We start from the raw sequence: 14,109 nt of genomic DNA, 5'->3' as shown, positions 1-14,109 counted from the left end.
ACTTCAAATCTAAGTGTATTTTGGCCTAGAGAGTCATAAAGTATCAGTCTTGGGGGTGTAAGTGAAGCATGGTTGTCTTAAAACCTAGCCCTAGAGTGTTTTGAGCCTAGATCTCCTTAGTTATACGTAAAGTTTGCAACTTTACGTGCGGAATGGACTTTGGAAGTATGGATCTATGATTTAGAGCCCGTGCATGGCTCGAAAAGCCACCGAATGGATTAAAAAAATGGAGCGACTCGGTGAGTCATATGGGTGGACTTAGCGAGTTGGATGAAGATGGGCAGGGACTCGGCGAGTTGGAAGAACAACTCGGCGAGTCTGTTGAAGATTTTCTTGGACTCGGCGAGTCTGTTCTTGGACTCGGCGCGTCAAGTCATGAAACCCCAAACCCTTCGAGTTAAGACTCGGATCAGTGAGTTGAGTGGGGACTCAGTGAGTTTGGCAGGTAAAGACTCGGAAATCGGTAGACTCGGCGAGTCATGGGCTGACTCGGCGGGTCTGGGGCTGACTCGGCGAGTCGAGTCGCGAATGGAAGGATTCTGAGCTAATGAACTCGGTGAGTCAGTAGGTAGACTCGGCGAGTAGGGTTGACCTGGAAGGTTGACTTTGACCAGAGTTGACATAGTTGACTTTTGGAGATCAGTTAAGCTAAGTGATATATGTTTTGATATTGTAGCTCGGGGAGCTAGTGGAGCAGCAGTCCAGGGAATTATTGGTCAGCATCCAGAGGGGTTACCAGCAAGTTCAGCAGTACCAGGTGAGTTTCCATATGTGTGAATGGGTCTAAGGCCACAATGCCAGCCCATGTAGTTATAAGTAGAAGACCTGGGGGTTTGCCCTAGGTACAATATGCTAGTATGATATTCAGGACGAGGTCCAATGATAGCGGGCGGGTGCCCAAGGAGTGGTTTATGTGATAGTTTATACTTGTTGTCTGTATGATACTTGTATGTATCTGGTAGGGAGGTGAGTGTGGGCGGGGTTCTGTATCTCACCAATAGCAGAGTGTGGATGGTGTTCCACATCTCAGTAGCAGCAGAGTAGGGGCGAGGCCCAAGTTAGGGAAAGAGTGAGTGTGAGTTGGGCCCGTATCTCACCACCAGTAGGGGCGTGGACGGGATTTAATGACTCATCAGCAGCAGGACAAGGGCGAGGCCCAAGATAGGCGAGGCCTCAGGACAGGATTTATTAGTATATGTTAGCTTATGTGTTGTTATATGCTTATGTGCTATTATTTTTGGATATAGTGTGTAAGTCCATAACTTTATTTGGTATGTACTAGACCCGACCCACCATAGTCCATTTGGGTTGCATGGCATTCAATACTTGGATAGACAAAATGAGAGAAAGTACACTTGTGATTATTAATATATTATAAGTTCTAATATATTAATAATAGTATTATTTAATTAGTATTGATCAAGTATTAATCTACTATTAATTTGGTGATCAAAGTGAGACTAATTAAATATATAGGGTTGATTATGACAATCATCAATTCTTTTATGGTGGATTAATGATCCATGGTTTATGGGTTTGGTTATAACCATATGGAGCTCCATGGATAGTCCATGGGAGTTACAAACCCATAGGTCATGAGAAATGAAGAGTCATGCCAATTAGGGTTTACACTTGTAACTCCTAATTATGACACACTATAAAAGAAACCCTATAGCATGCAAAATCGACACTAGAGTATTCTTGTGAGGGCATAGCCGATTTTGAAGTGTATAAGTATTCTCTCTAGTTATTCCAAGGTTGTAGTGTTGTGTGAAGCATTTGAGGCTCAACATTTGGGGTGCTAGGCTCACTAGGTCTTGAAGGAATCCAAGAAACAACAAGGTATGTATTTATACTAGTTTTTTTTATGTTTTATGTAATCCCCGTGCCATGCTAGTTAGGAAATAACCTTGAAAAAGAAATTTGCATGTATATAGAGAAAACATAGATTCAAGGTTATTAGGGTTGCATGTACACTTAGGAAGTGTTAGAATGCTCTAAACCCATGAATTATATGTTAGCGGGTGGGGCCCAGTCACAGGCGAGGCCTAAGTGAAACAGATCTGTGTCCAAGCAGGGCTCGAAGCCAGGCGGGTCCTAGAGCGGTGGGGCCGATGTAGCGGGCGGGGCCCAAGGTAGGTGGCGAGGCCCAGAATAGCGGGCGTGGCCCAGTTTGTGCAGTATGTGGTTATGCATGGTAGGTGGTAGGTTGGGGAACTCACTAAGCTGCATGCTTATATTTTTCAGTTTTGGTTTCAGGTACTTCTGGTAGCTGAGGGAAGAGCTCGGGGTGATCTCATGGCACACACCATAGATTAGTCAGCCTGGGATGTTTTACTCTGATAATAAACATGTGTTTTGGAAATAAATACTCTGATTATGTTATGAATTGATAATTATGTTTTAAGTAATGTTTTATAAAAGAAATTTTTAGTCTTGAATTTTGGGATGTTACACGCTCTCTATGCGAAGCTGCAAGAACTACGTTGTCATATGCGAATCTGCCTCAATATCTCTGGGTAGAAGTTGTTTTGATGGCGTGTTTTACACAAAATAGATCTTTTGTTCATCGTCGTTTCAAAATCACCCCTTTGAGATCATAAAAAAAACCTAATGTTAAACTTTTCATATTTTTGGATGCAAGCGCTTTATCATTAATCTCAAGGACAATTTTTCTAAATTTCATTCAAAAGCTGATGAAGGAATTTTCTTACGTTATTCGCACAATTCAACTGCATATCGGGTGTTGAATAAACAAACAAAAAAGATTGAGGAAACTTTCAATCTTACTTTCGATGACTATCACGTCAAATGATTCGAACAGTCCTTCGTACAAAAGCCAATCATTTCTTAAACGAATGATGAGTCAGAAATTATGAATTCTTATGATGTTGACCATGACTTGATTTTTGGTATTCTAGATAGAGCAATAGATGTTGAAATCCATGTTGATAACAATCGTATTCCTAAAGAATCAAGGCACTCATATGGTTCAAGGGTTATTAGGGAAGATGATGATTCTCATTCCACCTCAACTTCACAAGTGAATGTCGAATGCATATAAGTTTTGATGGGTGATCAAGTGGAGGGGGGGCACTTGAGTTTGATTTCACATGGTCATATTCACTATTTAACTATTGAGGGGGAGCAAGAACAAACTTCATATCCATATGAGGGGGAGCATATGTAGAACAATGATGATGTCGAGGGGGAGCATCTCAATTCAAATCCATTAGTCGAGAGGGAGTTAAATGGGTTGATTCCTAGTGATTCAAATGATCAAACTAATGAATTTCATGATCTTGTTGATAATGTTTCAAATGCATGTGAAGGTTCTGAAATAGATGAAATATTTGAAGATGCACCCTTAGATTTTGATCCTACATATCCTTTAATGGCTAAATGTGTAGTCATCCTAAGGAATAGGTTCTTGATGATCCACATGATGGAGTCACGATACGAGCACAAATTAGAGCTAAGAATGAGGCCCTTAATGTTCACCAAGAATATTGTATGTTTAACGTGTTTCTTTTGAAACTTGAACCCAAAACAGTGAAGGTTACATTAGAACACTCAGATTGCGTTGTTGTAATGTATTCTGAACTGGCAGCATTTGAATGAAACAAAGTTCGGAGATTAATTCCTAAACCAAAGAATGTTTCGCTAATTGGGTTAAAATGGATTTTTAAGAATAAGACTAATAAAGAAGGTAATGTGATTCGCAATAAGGCAAGATTAGTTGTTAAAGGTTATTCTCAACAAGAAGGAATATATTATGAGGAAACCTTTGCCTATGTTGCAAGACTCGAGGTGTAGAATTTTTCTTGCATATGCAGCACATAAATATGTCGATGTATATCAAATGGACGTCAAATGTGCCTACCTGAATAGTGTATTGGAGAAAATGGTCTATGTCGAACAACCACCTGGTTTCGTAAATGATAAGTATCATGATTACTGTTGTGTTTTAGATAAGACAGTTTATGGGTTGAAATAAGAACCTTGTGCCTGGTACGCAACCTTAACCATTTTTTTGAAAATTGCTAAATTTAATCAAGGATCAGTTGATCCCACATTATTTCAAAAGAAAGTTGGGAATCACCTGATGCTTGTTCAAATTTATGTCGATGATATAATTTTGGTTCAACTAGCCCTTTGTCATTGAAGAAATTTTAGGAGCTTATGAAAAGCAAGTTTGGAATGACCATGATGGGAACCATTAATAATTTTTTTGGTTTACATATTCGTCAAAGTAGGGGAGGCATCTTCATAAATCAAGAAAAATACACGCACAACCTGCTTGAAAATTTTGCGATGATGAATAGTACAAAATTGAAAGTGTCGTTGGTAGTTGGAAACGTTTGAATCCATCATTGGATAAGGCAACAGTGGACTTAACTACATATCGAAGCATGATAGGTTCGCTTTTATACTTAACTACGAGTTAACCTGATATCATGTTTGTTGTGTGTAACTATGTCAGGTACCAATCGAACCCAAGAGAACCCCATCATAATGTTGTGAAGAACATCTTTTGCTATCTTAAAGGAATAATTTCATTAGGTCTTTGGTATCCTTCGAAGGTAGGATTCTTTGTTCAAGCTTTTTCAGATGCACACCTAGGTGGATGTCAACTGGATTGCAAAAGCACAACACGAGGATGTCAATCGTTGGACAGGAAGCTTGTAAGCTGGAAATCAAAGAAACAAACATGTGTTTTGATTTCTACAGTAGAAGCATAGTATGTGGATGCTACAGCTTGCACTTCTCAATTTTTCTGGATTCAAATTTAATTGTATGATTATGCAATCAATATGAAGAAGATTCCTTTATATTGTAACTCACAAAGTATTATTCACATATGCCATAATCCAGTCCAACATTCAAAGACTAAATAAATTCCAACTTTTAAGACTAAACACATTACTCTTCGCTATCACTTTATCAAAGATCATGTCGGACACGGGAACATAGAGGTTCATTTTGTGAAAACGAAGGATCAAATTGCTGATATATTTATAAAACCTTTAGATGATAAATCATTTTTAAGGATCTTTAATGGTTTAGGGATGACTGAAGTTCCTAGTTCTTCTTGATTGAAAAGATGTCAATTTGGTTGGTGTGTTACAAAAGAGTTCATAGGTTACTGTTCATGATTCAACGTTCGCATACGTTCGCTTTCAAAATTCCTCTAAATCGTTATACAATTTCTTTGGGAGTTTCTACTTCTTACATTGAACGTCACTGGTAACACTTTATTAGTTTGTTTTTGTTTTTAATTTTCCAAAAAAAAATCCAAAAAAATTTTCTTATTTTTGTCTTTAATTTTCAAAAACAAAAACTCAAAAAGATTTTCTTATTTATGTTTGTATTTTCTTTTTAAAAAATATAAAAATCCAAAAGAATTTCTTGTTTTTATTTCATAGTGTGTTTAACTTTTCGTGGCTCATTGTGAAAACATACTATGGTGGTGAATGCTCAATGATCATATTCAAAGCGGGGAATAGGTATTATTTTGAACTAATATACTAGTTAGGAGTCCCTAGAAGCATGTTGTTGTATGTTGACATCAAGCCTCATAGACTTTATGTGTTCGAAGCCTTAATGGATCTCTCACTACGAGTATTCCATCCTAATCAGGTTGTATTCACACTAGTTGAAGAGCTACCTTTCTCTTCTCATATTGAAATAAATAGATTTCTGCAATATCCATATCTTTTGTAAAGGTACAATGAGTTTCTTTAACCAATCTTTTTCACCAACACTTTCTTCATGATCACACACATCACTGCATATCATCGACATCTCTGGTAAAAACCAACCAGAATGTAGATATTACAACAATCTGTGTTTATGATCCTGATTCATTCTTCCATGATGATGGTGAAACCCAACAATCCCAACTGCTAAGGCATTGACGGTGAACATTATGTTCAAGATTATAATGAAACATTTGTTTTAATACCACTTTCGATATTCAAAATCATATTTCTTTCATCATACGTGATCTTGACAAAATGCTCTATAACCAAGACATTTTTTCCCAACAAGATCCAAATATTTAAAAAAAAAATGGAATGTGATTTCCGTCTAAATATCTTTCTGAATTCTTGTTATATCAACACCTATCCAACCTTACTTGTTCTTGAATACATTGGTTATCCAAGTAATTTTTTTCAATAAAATCACACTTAAGTTAAGTTGTGGTATTGAGAAAAATTGAGCCTACCTTCGAAACTGATAAAAAAGAGGCCCCTCGATGCTACTTGATGAGTATTCGATTGTACTTCACAGGAAACCACACAAGCAGTCTGTCATCTCTCTTGATGTCGAATGAAGAGATCTTTGCCCAGGATCCAAATGTTTTCGTATCAAATGCTATTTGATATCACTAATCGCATATTTTTAAATTTTAGTCCCACTCATTCTTTGGCGCGTATTTTCACTGGAATCCTTGAGGTTTCGGGTACTATCCATTTGAATCCTAGATTTCGCAAAGTCTGACATATGATTTCGCTTTACAATCTCAAAAGTTAATGAGCCTTACTTCAAAGCGAAGGCATGGTGTTCTATTGATGTCAAAATCATATGATGTACTTGTTCCACATTTTGAAATATGTAATGGTTCTTGTCCTGTTGGGAACAACGAAAAGTTCAGCAAACGTGATGGTTCAGTATCTTACGGTATTTGAGGAAATCGTGATGATCACTTTTTCTAACGTGGCGATATTTTCAGTGATTTTTCCCATAACCAATGCAACACGTGGTATCATCTGATTGGTTACCAGATCAAATTCAAATTATACGTTGACTATTAAAGGAAATTGGTTGTGTTATTTGAAGAATTTATGCTCTCTTATCAAAATTTCCCTAAAATTCTCCAAAGTTTATCGTCTTCAAACAACCTTTGCAACCCTAACAATGGTTCCTCCTAATGCAAATGTTGATCCTGCAAACTACACTAATGAAGAAGAAACTTCAAAACCCTAGTTGAAGATTCAAAGTTTGAATCTCCGTCTGCTACCAACTGCTAATCAATATCCTGAGCAGTTACAGATGCTAATTTTAGCCCTCAATTATTCTGTTCTTTCAATTGTCCTGTCATCATTGTTTGTTGTTCCAATGACCTGGCTATCTCTTGTTGGTTCAATGGTGGTGTTCAACAAAACAACTAAGGTTTTTACTTTCCAACTAACCAAAAACAAGTTGAAAAAGCTCACCAAGAAATAGGATGCACAGATTATGAAGCTACCATACTCAGGTACTTTTATTAGGTTACGAATAAACATGTTCTTCATATGTTTAATGAGATGGGTCATCAACCTCTTCTTACTGGGATTAGTCTATTTCGCAAGTCATGTCTTCCCTATGTTTGAAATTTTCTCTTTGGTATTATACTATGATGCTTGACTGGTCGTAATTCAAGGTTAGATAAGGCGAAATTGGAGGTTTATGAGATGATTGTTGGTCTCTATTATGATTTAAATGTTGATTATGTTACTCAACTTTGGGAGGAGTTTGGTACGGCTATTACTCACACAAATGTGTCAAATGAGGTTTCTTGGTGCATATTATTGGAGTCTAATCCTCAAGGAGGTTTATGAACAGGAAGGTATTTTGGTTCCCTCAGTGGATGAAAAAGCTAAATCTTCAACTTTGTAGGCTCCAAAATTGGTTATTGATGGTCCAGTCCTTTTTCCAAGTGTTGCTCGCATTCCAAATGTGATGTTTAGGCAAATTGATCCTGCAAACCCAATTCTTGTTAAGCATTTAACATCCATTAATACAAATGTTTCAATTGGAGTTCTATTGCCAAAGGGAGTTGAGGGTCCGTCAAAGTGTGTTAAAGCAACAAAGAAAAAGAAGTTGAATGTGAAACCAAAACCTGTTCAAGAACATGTGGAGGAGGAAGTCTCTAAGGAAGTTATTCCTTTGAAGACTGGAATTCTCAATAGAACCAAGAAACCAACCAAAAGACCTCATCATTCTCCTACCAGGCCATCTATTCTAGAGTTTAAAATTAATACCACTACACAATCTCAGCATGAGTATTTTCATACACAGTCTTCCCAAAATGGTATAAATAAAATTCATAAACTTCATATTAACAGATGAGGTATGCTCTTTCGTGAAATTCCTATTCCTATTTCACCTACTTCAAAGAAAAGACAAGCATAGGAAATGGTTAAAAATATTAAGAAGAAAAAGAGACAACTTCAAGACCCACTTGACAAAGTCACTATGGAAACAGATCATGGAAGTGATGGTGAAAGGTCTGATATTCGCATTAAAGACTCTGCCTTTGGGTCACCTTGAAGGGATTCACCGGTTCAGTCGATTTTCGAGGAGACTGTAAATCTTGGTGTAAATGTAAACATTTCTAGTTCCGATACAAATACCAATTTGAGTGATCCTCCATCTACATCTATCCTCAAGAAGACCGAGGCTATACCACCCGAGGTTTCACTAACTGGGTCCTATACGAAGGAGGTTCGAACTTCAAACATCAATGTGAACGTATCTGATACGAACATAAATGCCAACATGTGTGAAGAGGTGTTGAAAAATGAAGCATTTACGACAAATCTTGAAACGTCTACTATTCCTACATCAGTCATACTTTCATCTACCATTGAAACCTTAATTCTTGACACATCAACTTCATTACCACCATTATCTTCTCCTATCCCATCTTCACTTCCTATTTCCACCGTATCTCTAACATATTCCACCATAATGCATGAACCTATAAATACTCTCTTCTCTTTGCAATCCATAGAAGCAAAGAGAATAGTTCAAGATGATGAAACAAATGACGATGATAGCATGTTTTTTTTTTGCTGACTTGTAATTCGATCCAGTGGAAGATAATGTTCCTGGTAACATGATAATGTTAGGTAAACACTTCAAGATCCTCAAAAACAAACCTAATTCTCTTTTACCGATCAAGGAAAATATTAGGGGTCGAAATTTTGTTTCTAGTGTCGAAATGAAGTACATGTTTGTCACACCCCAAAACCGGAACGGCGGAAACGTTCTAGGGTGGATGATGTCATGTCAAGTATCACAACATATGTAGTATAGTAAATCAAAGTACAACAATCATTGCATTAATAGTAATATTTTTACATGATTATCATTACAATACATCAAAGTAATACAGCTAATGATATAAAAGCAGCTTGGTACGAAGCTGTCTTCAACAAAAGCTCCAGGGAGGTACCTGTCTAATGTTGACCTGAGAATACAAGTTATTTGAAAAGCGAGTATCAGCATTTTTACAAATTCTGGTGTGTAACGACCCAATTTTCACGTCCAAAAATTTCGTTTTTAAAACATTACTTTAGAAAATGTTAATAAATAAAAACATTGTTTGACCAAACTACATCACAACATAAACCATTTTCAAAAGTCAAGTCATACAACCAATCGAAACATCAGAGTATAAATCCCAGGGAAATCTAGTAAATGCGGAAACCAATGTGTGTGCATGATGTGCCGCTACCGAGCCAGATCCTTCTCCTTCGATGAAGAGGTACCTGAAACCAAAACTGTAAACTGTAAGCACAAAGCTTAGTGAGTTCCCCCATTGTACCACAAACCATACAATCACATAACATACATAAATTGTCAGGCATATCTGGGTGCCCGACCTACCCCTTCGGTCCTCTCGACCGGATACTGCCTAGCATATTTGGGTGCTGGCCTCCCCTTCGGTCCTCTCGACCGGATACTGCCTAGCATATCTGGGTGATGGCCCCTCCTTCGATCCTCTCGACCGGGTACCGGGGACTATTTCACCCCCTAATACTACCACATAACACATATATCACATAGTCTATCTAGCATGGTTGGGCATGACTGCCCCTTCGGCCTTATCAACCGGTAACCTGGGGACTATCCCCCTTGCTATCACTAGCACATAGCATCATATCGTACAAACACATAAACAAAACACAGGTAGTAGCAGCCCTAGATGAATATCATAGAGACAATCATCTAATCATACATCTCCTACTGGTGGGCCGGCATTGTGGCCTTAGACCCACCGCTACTGGAAGGTAACTCACCTCGTAGCTGCTGATCTGTGTGGGAATAGTCTGACTGCTGCTGCTGCTCCGGAAATCCTCCGGCTGTAATTCCCACCAAACACTTAGTCAAAACTGCTAACCGTTCTTTGGGTAAAATGACCATTTTACCCCTGATCATGCCCTAAGTCAAAGTCAGAGTCAACTTCCAGTTGACCCGACTCGCCGAGTTGGACCGCCAACTCACCGAGTCCATGTCCCAATGACTGCCCTGAATTCTGTTTCTACTCGTCGAGTTAGGCGTCGACTCGACGAGTTCTCCTTCCAAACTGATGTTCAAGTCCTTCATCCTACTCGCCGAGTTGTATGAACAACTCGCTGAGTTCATCTTCATCCGATGAACAAGTTAGACTGTGACTCGCCGAGTTGTATGAACAACTCGCCGAGTTTGATCTTGATCTAAGGAGATTGCCATGAACTCGTCGACTCTGGGCATCGACTCGCCGAGTTCCACGATGGGTGAGTTTTGGCTTCCAACTCACCGAGTCCCTCCTGGACTCACCACACGAATCGACATAACAAAAAGGGGACAAACCCGGAGACTCGCGACCGGACTCGTCGAGTTAGATGAGCGACTCGCCGAGTCCGCTCCATGCAAGAGCTAAAAATGCGATTTTGCTCGAATCCAGTCCATGTCATTCGTAGATCTGGGCTCCTAGAGCATGAATAACACGTAAAGTTTCCAACTTTACGTGTAAATATCCATCTATGGGGTTTTTAGGGTTCAAAATGCACCAAAAGAGTAGATCTAAGGTTTATATGCAATATGGGCTCATAAAGGTAGTGGATCTGAGCTCCTAGAGCTCAACTATGCTTGGATCTAGAGACCAATCAACTTATTTCGAAATATGATGCACATACAAGCTTGGAAATGAGCCATGATGGACTTTAATGGGGCCATAAGCATGGAGACAAGGGGAAAAAGGAGCCATACCTTAGATATCACTCTGAAATTGCTCACAAGTGCTTGACCTCCTCTTCTTCTTCTTGATCTCCTTCCCTACTCACTCCAATCTCCAAGAGGACACACCAAATGGCTTCAAATCCACAAATCAAGGCTTAGAACAAGGTATATGGCTCTTAGGGTGAATGGGGGCTGGATTGGGGGCGGAAAGGGGGATTAAATAGGGTGCAAACCCCTGAAACTTAGGGTTTCATCCAACATTGGTGACTCGCCGAGTCCAGGATATGGACTCGCCGAGTCGCCAACGTAAACGTGTCCCGGGTCCCGTCCCTACTCGGCGAGTCGGACCTTTGACTTGCCGAGTCCAAGGTTTAAAAAGGAATAATACTCAATTAATATTTACATACCAGGAACCAGGTGTTACAAATCTCCCTCACTTATGTTAGACTTCATCCTCGAAGTCTGCTGCTCAATCCTGGAACAGCTCGGGGTAATGCTCCATCATTTCATCCACCGGCTCCCAAGTCCACTCTGAACCGTTGCGGTGCAGCCATTGCACCTTCACTAACTCCACCCTTTTGTTTCTCAAATCCTTCGACTTCCTGTCGAGGATTGCGACTGGGCGCTCAATGTAATTCAGGCTTCCGTCAACCTGAATATCCTCCAACAGCACTACTGCTGAATCATCCACTAAGCACTTCCGCAGCTGATAGACATGGAAAGTGCTTTAGATCTGGTTGAGCTCGTCCGGCAGATCCAATCTATATGCCACGTTGCCCACCCGGGCTACAACCCTGAACGGTCCAATAAATCTTGGGCCCAATTTGCCCCGCTTCCTGAATCAAATGACGCCTTTCCAAGGCGACACCTTCAGGAGAACCATATCCCCGACTTGGAACTCCAAGTCGGATCGACACTTGTCGGCGTAACTTTTCTGCCGACTCTGAGCAGTCTGAAGCCTGCTCCGAACCTGCTGGATCCTCTCGGTCATCTAGAGCACCACCTCAGTGCTCCCCATGACCCTCTGGCCAACTTCACCCCAGCATATTGGGGTCCTGCATCTCCGTCCGTACAACATCTCAAATGGGGGACGGTCAATACTCGCGTGGTAGCTATTGTTGTATGAGAACTCAGCCAAGGGAAGGTAGGTATCCCAGCTACCACCGAAATCTAACAAACATGCCCGCAACATATCCTCCAAAGTCTGGATGGTCCGCTCGCTCTGACCATCCGTTTGCGGGTGAAAGGCGGTGCTAAAATGCAAACGAGTGCCCAACTCGTCATGAAACTTCTTCCAAAATCTGGAAGTGAATCGCACATCTCGGTCTGATATCACTGACACTGGCACCCCGAGTCGCGCTACTATCTCCCTGATGTAGATATCAGCCAACTTTTCGGCTGAGATGCTCTCTAGGATCGGAATAAAATGGGCGCTCTTGGTCAATCGATCCACGATGACCCAAATCGAATCTACTCCGCGCGCAGTCCTGGGAAGCTTTGTGATAAAATCCATCGTGATGTCTTCCCATTTCCACAACGGGATGTCCAACGGCTGCATCTTCCCATGCGGTCTCTGATGTTCGACCTTGACCTTCCTGCAGGTCAAGCACCGCTTGACGTACCATGCCACATCCCACTTCATGCAGGGCCACCAATAATCTAGACGAAGATCCCTATACATCTTTGTCGCCCTGGGATGAATAGAGAATCGGGACTTGTGCGCCTCCTCCATCAAGATCTGGCGCACACCTCCGTGATACGGCACCCACACCCTGCGGTGTAGTGTCAATAGTCCTCGACTATCATAATCGAAGGATGAAACCTGACCCACCACACGTTCGCTCTTTCGATGTTCCTCCTTGATAGCCTCCTGTTGAGCCTCCCGAATCTGCTCCAACAGGGGAGTCACCACAGTCATCCTCATGCAAATATCCCTGATCGGCGCCGCCTTCCGGCTAAGCGCATCGGCCACCACGTTGGCCTTTCCCGGGTGGTAAAGGATCTCACAATCATAATCCTTCACCACGTCCAACCACCGACGCTACCTCATGTTCAGATTCGGCTGATCCATGAGGCACCTCAAACTCTTGTGGTCCGTGTAAATGGTAAACCGAACCCCATAGAGGTAATGCCACCAAATCTTGAGGGCGAAAACCACTGCCCCCAACTCCAAATCATGCGTCGGGTAGTTTGCCTCGTGAGGCTCGAGCTGCCTCGAAGTGTAGGCAATGACATGCCCCCTCTGCATCAATACCGCGCCCAACCCTGAAATAGATGCGTCACAATAAACCACAAAGTCCTCTACGCCCTCTGGCAGGGCTAAGATCGGCGCCTCGCACAATCTCTATCTTAGTGTCTCAAATGTTGCCTGCTGCTCGGGTCCCCACCGAAAGACCACGGCTTTCTTCGTCAACCGTGTCAAGGGTACAGCTATCTTGGAGAAATCCTGAATAAACCTCCGATAATAGCCTGCCAATCCTAGGAAACTCTGAATCTCAGATGGAGACTTCGGAACCTCCCATCTCATCACGGCCTCGACCTTGGCTGGATCGACCAGAATCCTGTTCTGGTTGACAAGGTGTCCGAGAAATTGCACCTCGCACAACCAAAACTCACACTTGGAGAACTTGGCATACAAGCTCTCCCTCCTCAGGGTCTCCAAAACCTCTCTCAGATGCTCCTCATGCTCCTCCTGTGTCTTGGAATAAACCAAGATGTCATCGATAAAGACTATTACAGACCGATCCAACATCGGTCTACATACGCGGTTAATGAGGTCCATGAACGTGGCAGGAGCATTGGTGAGCCCAAACGGCATCACCACGAACTCATAGTGGCTATAGCGCGTCCGAAACGCGATCTTCTGCGTATCCTCCTCCCTGACCCTCATCTGATGATAACCCGAACGCAAATCAATCTTGGAGAACCAAGATGCTCCCTGAAGCTGATCAAAGATATCATCAATCCTCGGGAGTGGGTAACGGTTCTTCACCGTTACCTTATTCAACTCCCGATAATCTATACACATCCGGTGCGACCCGTCCTTCTTCTTCACAAATAGAATCGGGGATCCCCAGGGTGAACTGCTCGGTCTAATGAATCCCTTGTCTAGCAACT

Source organism: Lactuca saligna, chromosome 8 (assembly GCF_052625555.1).
Source record: "Lactuca saligna cultivar CGN05327 chromosome 8, ASM5262555v1, whole genome shotgun sequence".
In the NCBI taxonomy this organism is placed as follows: domain Eukaryota; kingdom Viridiplantae; phylum Streptophyta; class Magnoliopsida; order Asterales; family Asteraceae; genus Lactuca; species Lactuca saligna.
This window is presented reverse-complemented; position numbering follows the sequence as displayed.